At 41.5% G+C, this 24,383-nt stretch overlaps 1 pseudogene; it reads right to left on the bottom strand.

The window, feature by feature from the left end:
• Nucleotides 1-977: 977 nt before the first annotated feature.
• The window catches only part of LOC115389870 (E3 ubiquitin-protein ligase RNF38-like), a 45,623-nt pseudogene continuing 22,217 nt past the window's right edge, over nucleotides 978-24,383 (bottom strand).

Raw genomic sequence — 24,383 nt, 5'->3', positions numbered from 1 at the left:
GTTTTGTATGAGCATACTGTCTTTCTTTCAACCCAAAATAATGAATCTTAGTTGTTTGACCAGTTCAGTTCACCACATATTTATTTTTTTTTATTAATCATTTTTATTTGGAGATATTGCAACATGTCACAGCAGGAAAATCAAAGCGTAAATCGGAAGCGCTAATGAATCAATGAAAGTGAATTTATGCAGCACTTCTGAGAAGGAAAACATCACAAAGTGCTCCTCAGTCACCAGAATAGAAAGGGAATAAAGAATCCAGCATCCAAGAGGACGAGGCAGCTTGAGAAGCTCTGAAACGTTAGCTCTTAGCTGGTGAGAACAACATGCATCAATGCATTCAGCCAAGCACAATGCACTTCTGTAGAAGTCACTGAAGATTTGTCAACAATTTGGTTGAATGCTAGAAACATCTTCTCACTTTGCAGCTGCTTTCTACCTTCAACACTGAGGCGTAAAAAGAAAAAAGCAAATAAATACCAGCAAGAACTGGACTGTAAACCTCTGTCTTTTTATTTCTACTTCCTTCAATCCTCTCTCCACAAGTGCCTCAATCACTTAATCACTTAATCACAGCCTTAATTAGAGAGAGCTTTAACCTCTCCCATGTAATGGCAGTGTAACAATTAGACGAGCTCTGATTTGGGAAAATGAAAACATTAGAAAACACTGCAAAGAAAAGGCTTTTTTTTTAGATTAGCTGTTAGTTTTGACCTTGCAAAGTAATCGCTGGAAACATAAACTCTTTTAGTGCGGAACAACAGGCTGCCGTCTCAGTAACCTCAGCCGCCGACAGGTCCAAAGCCTGACGGCCTCTGCAGAGAGGAGCATTTCTACTAAATTGATTGGAAGTGCCAACCCTTTCCTGAATCGTTGTGGCAGATGGGCTCAGTATTAAACTGACCCTCTGGTAGTGACAGCCATTTTCAAAACTAGGGGCCCCACACCAAATCTTGAGTGGGTTGACGTGCACACACTCACTTGTTGTAGAGCACGATGTCAGGAAGCCAGATGTGTTTCGACGGGATTCGTAGTTTCTTGATGCCTTCGTATTTTTCTGGGTCCCATCTCAGCCTGTAGTCGTTCCACTCCTGCAGGGAGAGAACCAGAAGCCTCGTTTCTGACCAGCAAACCGTGCATCTTGATAACTGTACAAACAGTCGAAACAGTACGGGCCTGTACCTGAAACAGCCACAGATTGGTCGTCATTATCTGCTCCCGCTCATTCTGCAAGAAAGCAACAATGACTTTTACGCTTTGTCATTTCACTTTATGTTTTCTGCTGGCAGTAACAAAACACACTGAAGGTCAAACCCAAATATCAAAGCATACCTTCAGGTGCCAAATGGAAAAACATGAGCGTTTTGAGTCGAACAAACACACTTTCCAATTGCTTTATAAATGTCACAAAGGAGCTTACAGTTACTTTGACATTACAGCAATAAAGTTGTTTACGTTCTTTCTCTGAGGCTGGAAGGCGGAGGATTATTGCCATCCAGATATTCAGTGGACACACTCGTCCCATCGCTTCCTGGTAGCTGAGGGACTGATGCTGGGCGGGTGCAAGGCTTTCAGGAAAAGAGAGGGACCATGTCCTCCACTAACTCCACAATTCAATTATTCATACAGTGACTCTTTAGCAAGGTGAGCTAACATTCGCCTGTATTCGGGAATGATCCAGTTTTGGCTCAAGTTCAGTCATGCTCCAGATAAAATGATGGCAGTCGTAAGTGCCGAATATAGACGACGAGTTGAGCATGTATGGGTGTATAGAAGCTACATTCAGAATTTTTCGGTCACACCTGTCACCTATACGTTCTTGTGTAGGGTTGTGGAAGGCTGTGGTTGTGGCGTGGGAGTGGATTAAGACAATCTGTAGATCTGTACGTTCACTGACAAGCTCGCCAGCTATTTAAACCCCATGACAGTCAGAAAAAAAGAAAAAAAAAAAACCTTTTGTAAGGACAGTGTTTTGAAATGCCACAATAGAAAAAGCTCAGATGGAGACTGAGTGGCACTGCCTCTCACTCACAGTTCTACAATGTCAGCTTTCCGTGCCTTTTTTTGGAATCACAAACAGACCTGAGCCATCACGTGTGTCATTAGTATCACCCTTTGTGTTTGTTTTCTGTTTGAAAAGACAAAATCTTTGCAGTGGAAAATGTGTGTTGAGTGGTGAGATCACCGTGAAATGATGAAAATGTGAGCAAAAGCAGGAGAGGAAAAAAAAAAAAGCCCCTTCATGTGGAGTCGGAGTTATTTTTATGCCATGTTCTTATCATTCACGTCACACTGGAGTTATCAGACCTGTAACATCTGACACTTTACGAAAAAACAATGCCTGAAGACCAAGCAAAGCCTTGCGCTGCCTTCAGTGGGGTTGTTTTGTGTTACTTCATGGATTTAGTGTAACATCGGTTAGTGTGTATCGTGTTACCTTACAGTGGCTGTACAATCGTCTTCACTCATAAATCACAGAAACATTGCACCCATTCATCCTTTTTATTGTAACCAGCAGAGCATTTAGTCACATTTCTTCCAAACAGAGGCATGTTGAAGGTCCAGGGCAAGAGATTTACTGCCATCTGAAAAGTCTTCCCTTCAAGGAGTGTCGGGAGAACCTGCGGTGGCCATGAGAGACGGGGTAATGCTTCTCCACAGCCAAAGCTAGTCACCGAAACCGCATGCCAGCTCAGAATCGGAGGGATACTATTTTATCAGCAGACAATTAAACAATTTCGCTCAATGGCCAAAAAAGGAGCCTTTTCTTTTCAGTTTGTCCAGAGAATTTGAGAATTCCAAAGAGTTTGGACAGAAATTTGAGAGAGAGCTGATATGCAAAGCTACGACAGTGTCAGCTACAAGACATTTGGGTTCCTTGTTGGGTCAGAGTGAATGGCCGAAGACAACAGGAAAAGTGTCTTATTTATTATTAATGAATTTATACATAGATATGCATGTTTCAAAAGTGATGATAGAACACAATAAATATTTTGAAAAAAACAGCTTAGCAATAGAAATAACATAGCAGCTTTTTGTTTATTGGGCTTTCATTTGTCTACATTTAATTTTTTCTGAATTTCCATACTATTTTAGACTGGATTTGTTTAGTTTTTTATGGCTGGTAAATTTTTAAAAACATGTGTAAGAGTGTGAATGAGAGTTTAAAGTTCTTTAATATTACAGCACTTTTCTCTAGATATCAAAAATACATCGAATAAGGAATCCGATCCATGGATTTTCCCCACACACTCTGGTTTCATGCCACAGTCCGAAAACATACATGTGAGGGTAAAATGTTGATTCCAAATTGTCTGCAGACGTGAGCATTTGTGTGTTTGTTCTGTGAGGAACTGACAACCTGTCGGTGATGAACACCACATTTAGAGCATTGCACACTGGGATGGACTCCAGCATCCTGCAACACTGATCAAATAAAACACAACAGCAGATAGATGGATGGATTATGAAGAGGAAGCATGACCATGGGGGCTTTCTATATGGAACTACAGTTCCTCGTGGACTCACTGGATGAAGGAGGTTTGTACTCACCACGCTGATGAGCTGGGAGAGAGAGACCTGTATGGAGATGGTGACCTGTTGGCTCTTGTTGACAGCTGGTCTGATCAGTTTGTTGTAGCGCTCCGGACCCAACAGGTAGTTCACCAGCCGCTCCTCTGCATTCTCTGCCCTGCTGCCTGCAGGGAAACTAGACGGCGGAAAAACCTTTATGACTGTGTTCCATCGATGTGTGGCATACGAATCCTCTGGTTAATGAGGTGGTGTAACAGATCTATTTGAAATACCAAAACATAATAAAAACATATATATACAGATAATTAATTGAACAGACAAATTCCTGAATGATAAGGAACAGAAAGAAGAGTAAACTTCTCTGACTTGTTCCCACCTGCCTTATCTAAATCTAAAACTGTGGTTTTCAGTCTTTTTTCCTTTGATTCCAACTATTTTCTCTTCAATTTCATCTCTGGTGGACAGAATTGATAAATAAGTGTCATAACAACTTTTGAATATAGGCTGTAAAGTGTTTGTTGTGGTGCAGAATGATGGAAATGTCTACATTTTCACAAAGCCAGACAGTTACTACTGAAAATGACTGTAGCTACGAGTTGTTTACGAGGCTGCATTATGCAGCAGCTCATTTGATCATTATAATGTGATTATATTGCAACATTAATTTTTATTCCAACCATCCTATGTATGTTGTTACCTTTTTTCTTCTTATTTTGTTTAGTTGATCATGACAATATGTAAAGAACTTAAATCTTTGTCCTCATTATCTGCTAATAGTTTGTTTTCACAACAAAAATAAATCAAAAACCAACAAAGACTAATTTTTACAGACTTCCTGGCACTTAACTTCTGCACACTCCCTTAAAAAGAACACAATCAGTCAGCCAGGCACTAATGTTGTGTATAAATGCCATGTGTTTGTCCTGCAGCTAACCACTAACTCTGGAACAAAGAGCGAGACGTCTTCTTTTTATTCTTAATACTACAACACACACATCCGGGTGTGTGTGTGTATAAACAAGTTAGTTTACCAAAGGGTTTGGGCTGTATCACACATCCTCAGTGAAAGTTTGGGTGTGTGTCTTGCAATCTGACGCTCCACTGCAGGGTTTTAGAGAAAGAGAAGAAACAAGTCATTCATGCATCCTTCCCTCTGTGATGATCCCTGGAGCGCCGTGTCTTCTCACCCCGAAATTATTGGTTATGTAAAAAAGTGATGGCATGAATAAGTTAGAGGAAAAATGCTTCTGACCCCACTCTCTTGGATTTCAATGCCTACTTTGTGTCTCGGCTGTCAAGCTGACTGACAACAGCTAATGTTTAATACTTGGACCACTTCCCTTTCTGCACCGTGAGAATCATCTGTTTTTTTCAGATTACATGTGGACGAGCCTGAACGAGCACAGATGTGCTTTTATCAGCAGCTCCCTGCTGTTCCGGGGTTTCACGTCAGGCTGACGTCTTCTGTTGAGGAAACGCAAGTGCCTCTATTAGAAATGAAAAACCATCATTCGTGGGTTTATTTTAATGGTCACAAAGAAACCTGAGGAATCTGTCTGTGTACGAGGAAGATAAAAATAACAAATCACATTCAGAATTCATCTGAAGAGGAGTTGGTGTCATTCAGGGGTGATGTTTAACTACAGCATGTCTTCAACATGGTAATTATTGAGGTTAACCAGTGTCAATTGCATAGAGAGGAACGTTTTCCTTAAATCAGGAGTGATAAACACAATTTAGTTCAGGGGCCACATACAGTCAGATTTCATCTTGAATGGCTTGAACTTGTAAAATCCTGCTATGACAACCTTTAAATTTAAACTTTAAAGTTTTACTTGTTGTGGCGCAGAGTATATGTGATGGAAATGTCTTTATTTTTGCAAAACTAACCAAATAGTACAGAAAATGACTCCAATATTAACATAAAGTCAGATTTAATCAAACCTGGTGCAACAAGGTTTCATCATTCATAGCGGCATCACTGATATCTCAGCTCAGGTGTCAGTGCTGCGTTGTTTCTGCTACTCGAGGAAAATCGTTTTTTTTAAAATAGGGAAATATTTTCTTTGAAATTCTTACAATATGCTGTGTGGTTTGACTGGTGCTTCTTTGTGGGCCGATTTTGGCCTTATGTTGGACCCCCTGCCTTACCTATAGAGCAATAATGACAGCAATTCTTTGTTCATATTTGGACACAATGTCGGTCACTGGAGGAGTTGTAACCTGAACCAGCATTACCTTTTTTTTTTAATCAGGACGTTTTGTTTTTTTAAATCACTTCAACCAAAAAAAAAAGAATTACATTCATTTGTGTGAAATTATTGAAACAAAGCTGTTATGAAAAAATAAGAACTGTGCAGAAAGGTAAATCGTCGATAGCCGTGATCAAATAACTTTTCCAGTTTGTGTAACTTAAGATGTGAAAACTGGTTTGCCCGTTTTACTTGCCATTTGGTGCTATGCTGATGAGAGAGTAAGTCTGTGCCTTTCTGAGGAGCTGAATTGTGCATGCAGACTACAAAAGTGTCGCAGCTCGTCTAACTCAACAACGCAAGGCGGGTTAGTCACGAAGCAGTTTGGGTGGCACAGTCGAGGCGTGGTGAGCACCCTCAAGAAATCTCAATAATATGGTGATAATTGATCAAAAAGTGAAAGATGTGTGAACACCAATGTGAAGGAAATTCAAGGTTTTTAATGGTTATTTTAAGAATTATCACCATATTACGTATCCAGATCAGTAGTGGGCATTAGTTACAACCCAGATGTAAGTACTTGTTAGAAAGTGTTATGAGTGCATCTACCCTCATAAATGTCTCCCGTTACCTGAAGATGCAGAGTTTTTAAATCTCTACATGTCATTTAAAGACCTGAGGAATGTTGCCAAATATCATTACAGAGAACATGGCCCAGTCGAGTCTCCTAACCTTCAGGGAGATGCAAACACTCACAACAACATGGTGGAAGACACGCAGACGTGCGGGACGCCTTCTAGGTGTATTATACCCTCTAAATCTTTTAAACCTGGATTCCAGCGTATGTTTGCCTTGATGGATGCTGCACAGTAATGCATGACTGTGTTGGCTGTCGGAGGAAATCTTTGTCAGAGTGGATTTTTGTGGATATACGAACAACAATAGACAACGACTTGTTTTATTTATGGATATTTTAACGGTGATTCTATTATTTAAATGAATATTGCAGTGCACCCCTGGCTTACAGCCAAGTTAAATCAGTTTTAATCTGTTAAACATCCTCCAAAACTTTAGCCCCTATGAATAACGCTCCAAATCAAGGTCATGTTGGTAAAAGAGCGTCCTCCTTTTGGGACAGCGAGACGTCAGTGCCTGTGTGTTTTCCCTAAAAGATGGAGGATGATGCTTCCTTAGTGGTAGGTATAAAATAGCCTTCTGTAAATTATTCAAAGCACCCATCTGCTTTTACTTACGAGTATGAACTGCACACACCCTCTCTGACATAGAAGTTTTGTAAAGTGTGTCACCGTGGTTCATTTCAGTCCAAAACTGATGGCCCTATGCAAACATGCACAACATAACTGTCTCGTGATGTCCAGGGAGATGATCTGATTTTAAACTAAACAAACAGATTGGGCAGGTTATGTAAGATAATTACCACAAGCCTTTTACCGAACTGGAATCTAAACTGCACAGACACACTGGGAAGTTGTTATATAACATAATGAAATTTAATGAAAGCACAGGTACGACTGAAAGCACCAGGGTTTTGTCCTTGATGTTGACTCATCGGTTTAATGGTTTTGAGGAGTTTCAACTTTAGAAATATATCAAAAGTACAGAAAAGCAATGAATGAGTTAAAGGCTGATTCTCATTTTAATTTAACTCTTAAATGATAAATTGAGCAGACAAGAAACCCTATATGGGATTTCATTAAGATGCAATGTTTCAAGTGAAAACTTACTATTTTTGCTTTTTTGGTTTCAGAAGAGTTTCACGTTTACACAACATTTTGAAACTGGTCTTCATGTAGGGCCACTAGTGGGTGCTGTTGTTTGTTTTTGTGAAGAAACCAGAACAATACAGTATACTAACAATGGGAGAATATTGGATATTCATATGAACAGATGACCAGTCTGGATTATTACTGTGACTCACATCTGAAAATACCACCCAGGACAATATGGCCTGGGAGTCACGACATACAGAGCATGTGCAGAAGAACTATTTACTGAGGCATTTTCAAATAAGTTGCGTTTTCAGTGGCTCCGGGCTCAGTCGCTGGGTAAACATAACCAAAAAAAAAAATAAATAAAAAAAACTCAACGAAGGTTTTGCATTTTCATTTGAAAACATTGCATGCAAACTGGGCCCATTTAAAGCTTCACTGTCCCTTTAACACTTCTTTCTTTCTTTCTTTCTTTTCTTTCTTTCTTTTTTCTTGTCTTTTTTTCTTTCTTTCTTTTTGTTGTTGTTGATTTAAACCACCTTTTGATTACCTGGTTCCGAAACTGTAATACACAAATGAAGTTGCCTGATTTATCAAGTTCTATCTAAACCATGCAAGACACGTATAGTTTGTAAAGCTTTTGTTCTCTGAGCAATAAATTAAAGACATGTAACCAGGTCAGGCTGAAGTTGGAGTATTTTTTTAACTAAATCAGCAGTCTACTCAAGAAAAAATTAGGTTGCGCTCCTTCTTTTTTCTTCTTCAGGCAGTGTAAGGCAATTTAAGCAGACAAAGTTCAAATTAGCTTGTGATGGTGAACATTTACTGCGCATTTGGTAAGTAGCTCCGGCGTTTGATTAAATGTTAATACCTCCTGTAGTTCAACGGAACCTAATTAAGTCGTGGGTTTCGTGCGTGAAAGGGCGTGCGCGAGAGAAGGGGGAGGGGGTGTGTTGAGTGTGTTTGCAACTCAAATCTATTCAAGATTTGTGCGTAATGTTCCAAATCAGCACCATGGACAGCGTCTCTGGTCTCCTTTAAACCACTGAGAGTTACTAAAATCACAGAAATTATTGTTGCTCACTTCCCAAGCACAAATTCCTCATTATTTAACCAAACATGCTTATAAATATGTAGAATATAAAAGAACTTACTTGCGAGAGAGAGGATAATGAGCAGGAGCGCAGTGTGGTCTTCATCTCTTTGCGCAAACTTTCAAACGTTGTTCTTAAAAAAAATAGTAAACACCAAAAGGAACTGTTCAAATGAACTGATTGCACGGTGTATGTATATTCCGTCGTGACAGAGTCAGTCTTCTTTCGTGCTGTTGCCACACATATGGTCCACAATCTATCTCCGATGGTTGCGCAATGCGAAAAGCAGAGGGGGAAAAAAGAAACTTTGGTAACTATTTTAATGTTTTTACCCGAAAATGTTTGTTTGAAAGTGGCAACATGATGAGTCTTAATTTCACACCACTTTCCAAGACGTTGGATGTCCGTTTGCGCGCTGCTCCTTCACATCAGCTGGGACTTGAAATCGCTCTCCATCCAAATCCGACGGTCCACACGTGCGCCACGTTGTTGCTGATTCCGCCGCCGTCCCGGAAAAATAAATCTACTTTGCTCTTTTCTGTGCGTGAAGTGAAGCGCCAGCCTTTACCTTAAGTTCATCCTGTGCCGTTGAAAGTTACGAGACTGGCCCAGCTGCTGGATGCGGTGCGCGGAGCGCGCAGCCGGGGGGCGCGGCGCGCGTTACGCACCGGCTCCTCCGGGTCACAGCCAGCGGCAGCGGGCAGCTGAAGTCCGTCAAGAGGCCGAACAAGACGTTGATTCCCCCCCATAAAACTCCCAGTGGCTCGGAGAAGAGAGGAGGTGAAGCAGGAGGAGGGGGAAGCACGCTGTGTGTTTCTGACTGTGTTTGTTCGCGCTCTGACATTGAGATCGCGCTGGAAATAATAAACAGATGGGAATAGTGATCGGCTGAGGAATAACGATGAAGTAGGAATAAACACGATAACCTGCTGTATATAATGTAATTCTATATTTAAAGTTTTGTGGCTACGTCTACCTAAGCAAACAGCAGAGAACGAGCCAGCATGAAAATGATTTCCAACTTTATGGGATCGGTATTAATTTGCTTACTTTAAACAAATATAAGCATCAACTCGAGACTTCGTGGAAATCGTGCGGTTTTAGGGCTCCTGGGTCACTCCATAGTGCAAATATGCAATTAGTGAAAATAATTGGACACTGGAAAATTGTCATGTCTGTAAGAAATATAAAAGTCAGTGTATCCCACATGGCAGAGAAGCATAACTTGTGTGTGCATGTATCCAAACACTGCATCATTGTGCACATGCACTAAGACTTCATGTAGTGGTTTACATTCTCTCTTAAAAAAAAAAAAAAAAAAAAAAAAAAACTTTACAGTTTGAGTCCAGGCTTTTGGCCTTTCCGTGTTTTTCCCGGTGTGTAAGGGGCGTCTTTTCTGGATGATCTGGTTTCCTTCAAAAACATCCATTTGATGTTATGTGGCACTAATTCTTGGCTCCAGGCTCCTGTCACCCTAAAGTGGTTAAGAAGGTGTAGAAGACTGATATTTGATGACATGATGGTAAACTGAAAAGACATGAGTGAAAGAAATCATTCTTGAATGAGATCTAACAAGAAATATTCATCATTATACACTCATGCAAATTAAACTTTTTGCACATTTGAATGAGATACAGTCCATTTCCATCAATAAAAGCATAAACTGCATTACCTGACATGAGCTGAAAGTGTCTGGAAACCACAGTGGATGACCTGGCAGCGTCAGCCATCAAAGGAATATAAAGTATTTATAACAAACAAAAGAAATAACCAAAAGCCGTCCAGTTACGCATTCTCCTCTGGGGCTGTGCTAACTCAAGAGCCAAAAACCTGTTGTAGTTTCACTCATCTGAGTCTTTACATCTTGTGCGGTATACTGTGCAAAACTCTATTTGCTTTTCTGTCATGGGAGGTAAATAAATGTCATTGTTAAGAACTTTTAGTGAAATATTGAAAAGTTGAACAGATTATTATGATTTCAAGAAAAGTATTTAACAGTTATTATAGTAGATATGTTTGATGGCATGCCATTCTTGCAAGGCATGCTTCCAGTCAAAGTCCAGAAACAATCTTGTTAAGTTAACTGGACAATTTATGTTCTCTGTGTATGTGTTTATGTGAGAGGCTAGTCACCTGGCTTCAGCTGTGTAAGGTGGTGTTGGACAAAAAAATAAAGAAAGAACAGCTCAGTTGATATTTAATGTAAATCACATCCATTTACCCATCCATCCATCAGTAGCATCATGGTGCTGAAGCTGTACGACTGCATTCATTCATCCATCAAGTCAGTTTTTACATCAAGTTAAGGGGCTTATGCAGGCTCACGCCGGGCTTAAGCCAGTGAAATTTTGAATAGTTTGAGAGAAAGCAGGAACTTTACTCTTAAATCATTATCACTAATTGGTACTGTGTATTCCTTTTGCAGTGATTATTGAATAACTGCAAACACCAACATGTTTTCATGGTTTTATTGTGCTCAACTCTTTTTTTTTTTTTATCTTTCCAGATTTTACCCTTTATTGAGCAGTTATTGAAACTCTTGGGACTTGTGCTCAAAAACTAAAAAAAAAAAAGTTGTTTTTTTTTCTTATTACACATTCATGCTTATTTTTGGCAGGTTATTTAGTTAATTGAGTTTTTTTGTTGCTAGTTGGTCATTTGGTGACAGTAGTTAGGCACATGTTGTGTATGTTAGAGGACATAGGTGACTGGAAGAGGAAGACACACAGTTCTCACCAGATGGACCACCAGGACAAAAATTTACAACTCTCAAGGAAAACTGCTACCTTTATCTTTTGCTTTTTCCAACAATCAACTAAACTAAATAGACGGACTGTAAATTCTGTTTTTGAGGCAGTGTTTGTTCCCTCCTGCTCCACCTGTGTTATACTGGCAATAACAGGACAGTGGAACAATGAAGAAATGTCATTACATACTGTAACTTGCACTAGTTTAATGTGTATCATGAGAAATGAGTGGCAGACGTGTTTGTACAATGACTATCAGAGAGTATAGAACTACTCAAGTTAATGGTGAAGGTTACAGGAAACTTGCTGAAGTTAGTTTTAAGGTTGCAGTAAGACATGAGGTTCCCAAATATGAAAGTTAGGAATGTTCTCTAAGCAATACATGGGTACCCCCTTTAGCCATAGCGTGACATCGATACCATCCAGGTGCCACCTCAGGCATGATGGGTTGATAGACAGCGTGTAACTCACCCAAACGCTTCGGCGAGGTAATGGCCCGTACAAACGCAGTCTTGCATGCCCCCCCTGTAGCTTCTGCTGTCACCAAGGACTCAAAGGGAGGCTGACACCGAGCCTCCAGGAGTAAGCGCAGGAGCCATGCTAGAGCTCATGGGGCTCTTGAGGGTTGAAGCCTCAGAGCCAGAGAAGAACCGATAGCAGGTTGTGGTTCCCAGCTGTGCCATTTGCAGCTCCATATTGCTGCCACATATACCTTTAAGGTAGAGGGAGATTGATCTCTTTTCAGAATAGACTGCAAGGAATCTAAGACCATGGAGACTGGGCAAAGCATGAGGTCCTCCTTGCAGATGTTGCACCACTTAACAACCTCCACCTATTGTCGTACAGCAGCCAGGTGGGCGGCACTCTGGTATTCAGAATGGTCCTCCTGACAGGCTCCATACAGCTGCCCTACAGCATTGTGGGCTTCTCAGTAGCCAAACTCATAAGCGGAAACGGTGAGGACCGGAGTGCCAACCTACGTCCGTGTCGAGACAACAGATCCCTGTTGTTGGGGATATGCCATGGTTCACTGTGAGAGTCTGTGCAGCAAGATAAACCATGCCTGAGCTTACTAGAAGACCACCAGCAACAGCATGTGGCCTTCTTAAAGAATTCTCTGGGGTGTCTGCCAGATCAGAGGGAGCAGGATGTGAAGGAGGCCCTATAGCCAATGGTGCACCAGCACATCCTGGCCCAGAGGGCTGGTGGATTCCCTCGGGGAGAACCAAAGTGGACCGTGGGTTGAAACCTCTGAGGTGAAGTGATCGATGATCGATGCTGAAAAGACCTCAAATTGAGTGTAACGGGTGGAGACACCACTCACATGGTGGAGGACTCCGATGGGAGAGGGGGTCTGCCAGCTGGTTCAAGTCCCCCAGAAGATACATGGCCCACAGGCTGGCCAGACAGGGGTCAGCCCACCTAAGAAGTTGCTGAGAGACCTGCAATAGCCGGGTGAACATGGTGCTGCCCTGGTGGCCGATGTGGAAGACGGCCAATGTGCTGTGTGACCATTCAAATGTGTGCCTTCCGTTCAGTCATGACAAGAAGTGTTCAAGGACTGGGTGTACTGCTCACAGTTCCAGCACATTGATGTGATCTGTGCTGTTCCACAGAGACCACTGTCCCTGAAATGCTGTATGCTGCCAAATGGCACCCCTCCCTGAGAGACTGGCACTGTGGTGTCAGTCTCGTTTCGAGCTCAGACCATACCCAATGGGACGCCTCTTGAGAACAAAGTCCTGTCTCCCAATGGGACCAGGGCCAAGATACACTGCTGGAACACCCCAAGCTTCTTGTGATGGTGCCACTTGGCATCCCAGTGGAAGCCGTTCAGCCACCTCTGCAGGGTGTGCAATGACAGCAAACCCCGCGTGACCACAGCTGCCATGGACATCCGCTTGCCTAGACTTATGTGGGAAAGCAACGTGCAGCAACAACCTGTCTCTCTCTGGAAAGTGTGTGAAGGTGAAGAAAATTGTCTACTCTGCGAGGCTGGGCCTCCATGGTCATGGTGCCCAAGGCCATACCAATAAACGTCACTCACTGAGAGGGATTCAGGCAAGACCTATGTGGATTAACCCTGAGGCCTAACTGAGCCACATATGCAAGGAACCTGGCGGTATCCCGGACCACCTGAGCTCATGACGGTGCACAAATCAGCCAGTTGCCCAGGAGCGGCAGCATTTTCATGGCCTGCAACCATCCTTCAGTGTCGCCTCTTTCATTGTGAAGTAGGATTGACCAAGTGTTGGATTGTTCACCCACTAATAAGGAACGTCTGTTCTGTCAGAACAGAACTCACCCACCTGGCACCTTTGTCCAGGGCGAACTTTCTCCTGCTGTGTGGTCTGTGTACCTTGTGTGATTGGTCAGATTTTTGTTGCTTACTTATCCATTCCACCATAAATTAGGCCGAATGGCATTTTATAAGTACTTACCGATACTTATCAGTACTCAGTATTGGCAAGAAGCTACATATTAGTACTCGTACTTGTACTGGTGCATCTCTAGAAAAATTCAGTGTTTCTCCTTCCACCCTCACCTCAGAATCCTCCAGTTGTGGAGTTCATACCCTGCACATGTGGGCTCTGGTTTTATATCTGTGAGCATGGTGTGCATTCAGTTCACACATGAATATTTTTATGAGTTGGAACGGGCACATGCGACGATCGCAGTAAGAGAAGAGTCATGTCGCAGACCACTCTCGGTGGAAAGAGGCAGAGCTGGGCGCGAAGGCAGTAATGTGTGGAAGACATGAACAGCAGACTGCACCTCTTTTAGACATTTTGCTGGTGGTTGATGAATAAACCATCACAGATTCAGCAACTAACAACTGTCAAGCATACAGAGGAAGTTTCTGTCACTTTCTTATTGTTCTGGAGATGTACAGTTGTCATTTTTTCCGATAATACTAAACATAAATCTATGTATTTGTTTCCTTCTCAATTAAACTTAATCTCATTTATTAGAACTATTCCTGTCAAACCTTAAACTAACGAAAATTCTACATCTATGCTATAGTTGATGGGGGCACCATGTGTGTAAATCCCTCACAATCCGAGTCATATAAGTAACACATTACTCCCTTACACGGCCCAGTGGAGATTTCAATCTGCTGTAATGGAAGTGAATGTCTGCCTCAGTCAAGTTAACTGGCACAAGGGTGCCACATTTTACAGCAACTGCTCCATCACTGCTTCGGTCTCGCAGCTTCCAGGCTGATAAATAAAAGTGCACAGATCACACCTGTCATATTTATGTATCTGTAGCAAGGACACAATGTGTGCTGGGGGATTCATAAATCAACAAGTTACACGGGGGGAGGTGAAGGTGTTAAGACCTTTATAGAGGTCTATTTTTAATCTGTATTTGTCCAGATGAGGTCTGCTGTGTGTGCACATGACAAAGGTTGGCAAGTTAGTGACAAATAACATTTTTTTTTTTACATTTCAATCTCAAATCTCAGGTGAAAGTGCTAATGTTAGCCTATCAACTCATTATACGCAAAGTAAATGCATCTTAGACGCATTTAGATTGACATCACAAAGTTTTCAAGTGACAATGCAAAACTTCCATTGCATTTTGGGAGTCATGAGTCCCAGTCCAGATTCTCCTGGACTCCTGGAGAGTTGACAGTCACCATAATAACAATCCAACTTGCTTGTCTGTCAATACGAATGTCTGTGTTCTCCCATATATAGTGCATTGTTCTCTGTGTGTGTGCTTTCATTTCTAAAACAACCAACAGCACCAACTACTGGCCCAACATAAAAACTGCATCATTTTCAAAATGTTGGTGTAAACACAAAATTTTTTGGCGAACACAAACACAAAAATAATGCGTTTTCACTTGAAATGTCATGAAAACAGCCTAAGTTTGTTTCTTGAGGGACTAATTAAACTTTTAATTGCCTTTGAAAAGCTGTATTTATAAAATTGCACCACTGTCAAACAAATTACTTAAAACTGACATTTTGTTGTTTCTGTTGTTTGGTTTTGCTCATAATGAAAAGAGATTAAAAAGTAGATCAGTCACATAGGGAAAGTAACCGAGCGAGAATGGAAGGTAATTTACTTTCATCTGTCAGTGACGTATTGTGTCTGCATCAGATAGACGGACATGACACAAAAACAAACAATCTGAACAGCAACACAGTTCAGGATGTGAAGTAGCAGTGACCCTGTAGGCCGATGTCAGTCCAAAGCCATGAAAGCCGACATCCTGTTGAATGAGTGATGGTCAGTTTGCGGTACAATTTTCATGCACCAGCTGATCTTTGGCTGATCATTTTCTAAAATCCTCCTAAGACACTAAAGGAGAAGTCATCAAGAGTTCATCAGCAGTAAGAGTCCGCCCGGCACTCCGCCTTTGCAGTAGTGCATAGCAGAGGGTGGTGTGCAGGGCGGAGGGACTCCATCAGCGGGTCTGAGTTGGATGGCTCGCATCCAACTAGATATGCACAGCTCAGCCGGAGGGGCCGGGGGGTGAGGGCCGGGAGAGAGGAGTAGATCTGAGTGTAAAAGGCATACTAATGGGAGGTGTGGGGTGATGTGATAAGGTGAAGTCGATGGAGTCGGGAGTGAAGCCTGGGGAGATGCAGCGCCGCTCTCCACACACCTGATAAATGTTGTCAGATGCAACTCAAACATCAGAGGCCATCGCTGCCATTTCATGTTGTTTGATGATAACAAAGTAGCCGAATTTAGCTGCAATTATTCAGACAGAAGAAAGTTTTGGAACAAGCCAAAAAAAATCAAAGTGCAACTCCAGCCAATGTACAAAAAAAAGAAAAACTCAAATCTGCACTGCACAGGAGTAGTCAGAAGGTTTTAAAATGTGATGTTGCAGGCGTAAAGGACACCATCGTGTAAATCAGGGGCATCTACTTAGGAGTTTCTCATTTCTCAAAATCTGCTCTTTATGACAGTCCTCGTCAGCTGTTTACCAAAACAGTCATTTTCATTTCAGGGACAGCATTGTGATGTATTGTTGATTTTTTTTCCTGCAAAAATCAGCAAGTTATAAATCTTTGCTGATGCTGTTTAGTCTTGCAATACAAGAGTGCACCACAAGATGGTGTATTGGTAATCATATAAAGGAGCAGCAGTGCTCACAGGCCCCATTTCCACAATGTTGCTGCTAGTTAAAATCTAGCATTGATCAATAAAAATCTTAAAACGAATCCTTAAAGACACAAGGGTTGAAAGAAAGAAAGATTCAACTGTGAAACTGTTTCTGCAACCAAATACATATTGAAATTTTCTGTGAACATGTGTGTATGGTTACTTTCAGTTGCCAGTTTTCCACATCTTTAAAGTATACATACATATGTATATATATATATATATATATATATATATATATATATATATATATATATATATATATATATATACATATATATATATATATATATATATATATATATATATATATATACATACATACATATATACGTATGTTTTTTCATGTCTAAAAGTACCTCTCTATAGAATCAACTCATGTCAATCAATCTATATTAATCTAATGAGTTTTACAGACACTCAGCTGTCTTCAGAAACATGAATCTCTTTCTCTTCTTGGCACGATTTTCTCAGAATAACATACATTTCTTGTTCTGGAAGTGATCCATTATATCTAGAAATAAACTCTTACTTGTCTTACTTGACACATTAATTTAAATAATTTCTGGGGGGGCTCAGTGTGAGATGTTAAAGTTTTAATACAGATCCACAATATTTCATCCAAAACATGAGCAGGACATGTACCCATTGCTCTTTCCTGGTCAAGTCCATCTCATTATGTAATTTACAGGAACCAGTTTACTTCTAATTTGTGTTTTCAGACTATAAGGAAACTGCAGTACTTATCTATCAAGGGAAACATGCAAACTCACCAACCTGAATTGAACAAATGAATCTGTGTGTCACTGTGAGACAGCAGTGCTAGCCACTACTCCACCATGCTGCTAAGACACCCCACTGCAGATTGTGCAACTCAGCTCCTTTGACCAATCGCACTTGAAGCAATTGAAGCAATTACTAAAGGTTTCTTCTTATGTCTGAATTCTTGCTTGTGTTGTACATCGCTTTGGACAAAAGCGTCTGCTAAATTAAATTGTAGAATTCACTATAAGAGAAAGCTCTACAGCTCTAAACTTAAAAAAACAAACAAAAAAAAAAAACGTATGAAACCCCTCTAGTGGTGATAAAGATAACTGCAGATGTTGTGCTTTAGTCAAAAGTCTATCTCAATAATTAGGTTTAAAAGTAATGTCCTATTTTTACCTTTTGTAGGATTTTAGGCATTTTGTTTATTCATTTGTGTAATGGCAGAGGGTGAGTAGAGGAGTGGGTTTCACTATTTTTATTTGTTTATTTTAAACCTGTACTTTGTGCTGACATTTATTGTCCAAAAATGTTTGATAAAGTTTAAATTGATTTGATGTTTCAGATAATTCTACTAATGGCGTGTAGAAATAGTCTATTGTCACTTGCTATAAACTGGGATTACATGGAAACACTCACTGGGAGCGTAATATGCTTTTCTCCTTCAAACACTACTTATCACAAATCGGACACAAAGCAGCTGGTTTTAATGCATTTAGGCATTTTCTCTTTTTCAAATAATATTTCTTTTTTCTTAGTTTTTAGATGGATTTTTATTAAAGTAACAAGTGATTTCAAGAATTTGCACACTTTTATAATCTCATTCTTACAAAAATCCTTCTGAATTTGGAGGTGAAACACACTTTTATTCTTAATAAATTCGGGATTTTTTTCCCCCTTACATTGAAACACTTTTTGTAGAGTAACAAAGAGATGCAATATCGTAAATTTTACAAGGATTACTCTTTAATTTACATTTAAAGAAACAATTTATTGAAATCCACCAATTACACTTCATTGTTTATAGATTGAAAACCTCCACATCTTCACAGATTGATGGATTTATGCCAGGTTGTTTATTAACCTTAATTTCTGTGACTGTCAATAATGTCAGACTTTTACATGAACATGGATCAATTTTCAGCATATCTGACTGTCCTGACTTACAAAATGTAACATGTAAGGTTGTAAAATAAAAATAAAAAATGTCTGATATAAACTGAAGTCGAGAGTATAAATGTAGAGCAGAGCTGCACTGCCCCCCAGCGGACAGACCTGGAAACACCTCAGATCTGATTGAGGATGTTTCAGTAGGAGATTTGACTGAAAAGAAAATTAAATTGAAAAATTCAGTGAGACACGTGTGATTTTTTTTTTATGGGGGTGTATGAACCGATAAGGTTATAATTTTGCAAGAAATTGGTTCTGTCTTGTTTCTAATACTTGTGTGAACAGCTTGAGTTGTTCTTAACCAACAAAATAAATCAGCACACACTTTAAACCATCTGGTTCTTGAACTAGTACAGTAACTTTTTGATCCTTAGATTTTCTTTCAGCTTGCTGTATTTAGTTAGCAAATGCATGTCAAATAAAACATTTTAAATGTTTTTGTTACATACTTGTTTTAAAGTGAAAAAAACCTTTTCTGATCCTATTCAGCTCTTTTTGTAGAATTATTTTGTCATAATAATAAATACAATGAAGTGTTGTGGTGACACAAGTAAAAGGATCAAATATCTCCAAAACTACAACAAAAAATTGTATTAAACTGTACATGGCATTCTTTCTGAAAATAAGGTCTGTTAGAAAACAAAATTCATTTATGCACAGAAAACATGCAGTAATTAATTTTATGGATCAAATGTGTCCAGTTATGTTTTTAGATATAAATCTTTAGAAAACGTGAAGTTCTCCGAGAACACAAACCACATGCGAGAACCAGTGGTTTTGCCCTTTGAACAAGAAGGTCGCCGGGTTGACTCGAAACAAATGAAAAACCACTCAGACTCACAATATTTTAGAAGAGGAAGTTATACATTTATTATTGAACCAGCTTTTGAATCCAAAAGACACGGTAAGGGATTAAAAAAATCATTGCACTACTTAATAAAGTATTACTAGTAATAACTCTCATACAAAATGTACAAATGTTTGTTAAAAATTTCATCATCATCATCATACAAGCCTTCAAATGATTTTGGTTACAGATATAATACAGAATGAATCTACTATGACACTGTTTTAATGACAGAATTTCATAGGAGGAAAACAAAAATATTCAAACAACCCACCGACTTGCATGAAAAAGATTAATCCACGAGCAGAAATCATACAGGCTGCGCCATCTTTTTCCAAAAGAAACAATAAAAAGTACATAAATAAATGGGACTGAGGTAATTGCTAGTGTACCAAGCAACAAAGAAACTGTCCAACGGATGCACACAATCACAATATGACCACACACACACACTCACCCACGCGCGCGCACACAAAGAAAGAACTGAGGAGAGGAACAACCACTTCCATTGGTTCCTGTGGATAATACATCACTTTACAAACTCACAACACTGAAAGAAAAGTTTCAGACAATAACAATTGGAAAGAAAAAAAAAAAGACATCCCAGATATTAGTTTGCATTTTCTGGGAATATAATCCTGGTGGGAATAAATGAATCTGATGTGTTGACAGTGAGGAGACAGGAAAACAAAGTTTAATAAAAGGCATCTCAGATGTAAGACACTGCAGGTCCCCCCACGACACACACACGCACGCACACACACACACACACACACACACACACCGTTAGCAGAGACGGAACAAAAATGTGATCCAAACAAAGAGTTATCTGAAGGAGATATTTAATGCGTTCACGTTTGTTCTCACATGCACAAAGAACGGACGACATATCATCAGTGGTTTGTTCAGAAAGGGGGGAAAAAAAAAAAAAAAAAAAAAGGTGTGTAGGTCCTAAATCTACATATTAAAGTGCAGAGGCGTCGCATCCACTGACGGAACGCAGCAGATTTCGCTGTGACCGCTCGCAGCAGGGTACCGAGACAGAAACGGTCACTTTTTCTAAGGAAACTGGTAAACTGAGACGCCGTTCACACGACGACGCTTCAAGTGGAAAGGCATCGTTTTCGTTTCCACGTTTACATTGAAACATTTAGAAAATGATGTCAGCTGATAATACAGCGACTGTCAACTACAAAACCGCCAAGTACTACAGCTGTGAGCATCGTTGTCATGGAAGCGGACACCTGTTTTTAACTTGAAATCGCTGCCGTGTGAACGGGGCCTGAACATGAACAAAAACTTCACTGAATCCGAACAGTGTTAAAACACCCTGATTTGTTTTCTTTAAGAAAACTGTCTCGTTTCAGACACGCACGCACACACACACACACACAAAACACACAGAAATGAAGATGGGAAAACGTTAAAAAAGGTACAGTATGTAAAATTTAATTTACATGACGAACATGACTCATGGATGTTTTGCTACAGGTTGCAGTCGTGACGTTGGGAAGCCGACCAGCTGGCCTCCAACACGGTGTGCCGTAAACGCCGTCTGTCCTCAGTCCAAAAATCTCACACCGAGCCCCACAAGCTGAAAAACAACCATCCAAACTGAGACAGACAATGAAAGAGGTGAACTGAACACAAACAGGGTCTGATCGTGACTCGTTACTGCCACCTAATGCATAAAAGTGGCATTACTTTATCTTTGCATACTGCACCTTTAAGACGAAGTTGAAATGACAGAAAAACGAAGGATGAAAAGTTTTCCCTGCTTACAATCTTTTGATTTTTGATCTCACCACGTCCTCCCGACCTCCAGTGAGTCAAATCCAGGCGGAATTTAGCAAATGAATGCGCAGTACCACATGAACTGCATAAATACCACAGGAGGAGTAACACTCATACCCACATTGGCACGCCCCCGCAAAACATGTCAAATAAAATAAAATAAGTGTTTTATCTTTCCACTCAGTGACACACAGTATCTTGGCTTCACCGCACGCAGGCTGCTCGGATGCTTGAGGAATGCAAGAACACAGAGAAATCAAACCGACTCGTCCAGCGGCGAGTGAAAAAGAGTCTCTGCACGCCACGCCGCGAATGCTTAATTAGAAACCAGGATAATAACGCACTCATCATAATCTTTGGACTGCAAATTTACTCTCAATATTTGTTAGTACTACTATACAGAAGTCTCTTTTGTTTCCATAAAGTCTCTTTTTGTCCATCGCCTCGAAGACGGAGGGTCCGAAGTGCTCGGTAAAAAAAAAAAAAAAAGGTCCACCTGCGCATGAACCGTGTCTGTGTGTCAGAAGGCCATTTAACAGTATGCAGGGCGGGTGGGGAGCGGAGAAACCTCCACGCTGCAAAGTGCTGATCCCAGGTCTGATCGGGGTCTGAGGGATGGAGACCGAGCGGTCCAGCTGGTCCAGGAAGGAGCAGAGTGTGTCGGCGGAAGCGTCTGATCGAGGGAACGGGGCTGAGGTCACTCGGAGTCCCGCTGGACCTCAGAGGCATCGGCTTGGCAGATGGGACAGGTCCGGTTCGCCTGGAAGACGGTTCATAATCAATACACTCAGCCGTTAGCTTCGAATCAGGGCCGGCTGCTCAAAGAAAGTTACACTAATGTCTCAAACACCAGAAAACAAGTACACTGGACATTGAAACAGAAAAGAGAGAATCTCTCCAATCCAACAACACAGCTGTGAGGTAACGGGTAACATAACACACACGTGGATATTTAGGGTGATAAATTAACCTAGTTTACATGTTTTGGGAATATAGGAAGCTTGTAAGCATAAAGGAGAACATGCAAACTCCACTCAGAGAGAGATGACTCTGTTCTCAATAGAGTGCATTGTTTGATTCATGTTGGATTCAACCCTTAACCTCGTATCATCTCTGTAACAGTCATTTCTATCCTCAAACACTCAGACACAGAGAGAATGGGAGAAATCAACAATTTTCTCACCTTCAACCACTTATCAACACACTTGGCGTGGAACTCGTGGTTACACGGTAAAACCCTCAGGAGCTGGCGGGACTCAAAGTCACACATACACACCACGCACCTGTAAGACAGCGGACGATGGAGAGTTTCACCGCACTGTCCAAGGAGACACGGTTCAAATCCCCCCTAACAAAGCACAGGCACAGCAGGACTTACAGTGCTGCTCAGACTGGTGGTTGTTGGGATTGAACCTGTACGACGGAAGCTGCTCGATGTCGGCCTTGGTCAGGCCTCGAGGTTTGGCCTCCCCGAGACGCTCGGCGAGGTTCAGCAGGGCCTGGAGGAGGTCACGGTAAGCGGTTAGGATAAGCCGACTGCGAGCTGGACCGAAGGCTGCGGCGGCGGCGGCGTTTCGCCCTACCTCGTAGTTCTCCACCTCGCCGTCGTCCACGTCCAGCTCCAGACTGATGGCGGGCGCCACGTTCGGGGCACGGGAAGCATCGACCTGTTCAGGGTTCAGAGGGCACGCGTTGAGACACACCGCGCTTCACTGACGGTCAGCATGTTACCCACACAACCCAGGAAAAGAAAGACTCACAGGAAGTAAGGGAGGAAGCTGGGGTGGTAGGGAGACGGAGGCACGGCCTGCTGCGAGCGGTACCGCCGGCTGGTGAAGCGGCGGGGCACGAAGTGGGGATAGGGCTGCGGAATCAAGAGAACCCGTCACGTCACGGTTCCAGCAGCGCGTTACGACAGCGGATCCGTGGGACACTCACGACTGTGAACAGCTCCGGCGACAGCGGGTCGTGGTGCGACAGGAACTGCAGCGGCGTGGAGGGGCCCAGGGTGGAGGGGGGCTGGTGGTGGTGGTGGTGGTGATGATGGTGAGCGTAGCTGAAGCCGCCGCCCACTGAGAGCTGCTCTCCCAGAAGCTCCACTTCGTTTTCGATCCTCTGTAAAGGCTGAAAATGAACAGCAGGAGTTACGGAGGAGGAAGGATTTCTTGCTGAATCCTGAAGAAGCACACTGGCACGAAGCGCCCGGCTGCTTCTTCCAATTCCAACTGGTGTTGCAAAACAGCCATGAGGTTATCTGAAGTACATGGTTTGATTTATGTGTATATTCTGAACAGGATCCGTTTACACAACAACAAATAAAGTAAAATCACATCATTTTTTTTGCCTGTTTGTTTCAGGAAAGTTTCACATTTGCACAAAAACCTTTTGAAAATGATGTGAGCCCTGGTTCTGCAAAGGTTTCTTCCTTTTTAAAGGGAGTTTTTCCTGACACAGCTGCCATGTGGAGCTTCTGGCTTTTCTCTGTTAAGAGTGTCTCGAAATGACTGTGTTGTATTCGGCACTGTACAAATATTTAATTGAAATATAGAGGATAATAGATGACAGATTACATTGAATCGTGAAATAAAGCCAGAAACAGGCCACGCCTAACCGTGAACAGAGCTGTGTAAATATGTCAGACAGACTGTTGTGCTAATCAGAAATCCTGGAGCATTTTTCACAAATGTTAAGAGTTTTCAGAGTGAACGTTGGTTTTTTCTTCTGAACAATCAGCCTTATGGAATCACTCCAGAAATGATGTGACACCAAGGCTTTTTCACTTTTGGGTCAATTCTTGAATTTAAAATAATTTCTAATTAGCCAAATACTATCAGAGCCCAGGGGCTGTGGAAACATCTGTAGTCTGATTCAATAAGAGGCAGAATATTCAGAGTTATAATTGACTGCATTTTAAAGTCTTTACAAATCCTGTATTCTTGCAATAAGAAACAATAACAGCATTTCCTCGGTATCTCCTCGGTCTTGTTGTATTTATCACAGTTTGACATCAGATCAGCCACACAGATTGAATCCTCCCGTACCGATCTGGGCTGTTGCGTCTGGAAAGGCAGGAACTGTCCGGGAGTGGGGAGGTGAGGCGCGTGGTGGGACAGGTGAGGCGGCGGCGGGAGCAGAAACTGAGGGTCACTGGACAGCAGCGACGGGAAGGCGTAGGGAACCGGCAAATGTTGCATGGAGCACGCCTGCAGCATCTGGGAAAAGAGCAGCAGAGAAGAAGAGAAAATTCACTTTATTTCTGCAGCAGTTGCAGTTTGCAATTCTGCCACAAGGTGGCAGCCACAACTAAGAAAACGGAAGGCGGCTCTTCGAGCTGGAACGCGTCCTGTGGTTTTTTATGTGCACAGTTTGCTTGTTCTGCGGTT

The sequence above is a fragment of the Salarias fasciatus genome, chromosome 6, assembly GCF_902148845.1.
Source record: "Salarias fasciatus chromosome 6, fSalaFa1.1, whole genome shotgun sequence".
Classification (NCBI taxonomy): domain Eukaryota; kingdom Metazoa; phylum Chordata; class Actinopteri; order Blenniiformes; family Blenniidae; genus Salarias; species Salarias fasciatus.
This window is presented reverse-complemented; position numbering and strand designations above follow the sequence as displayed.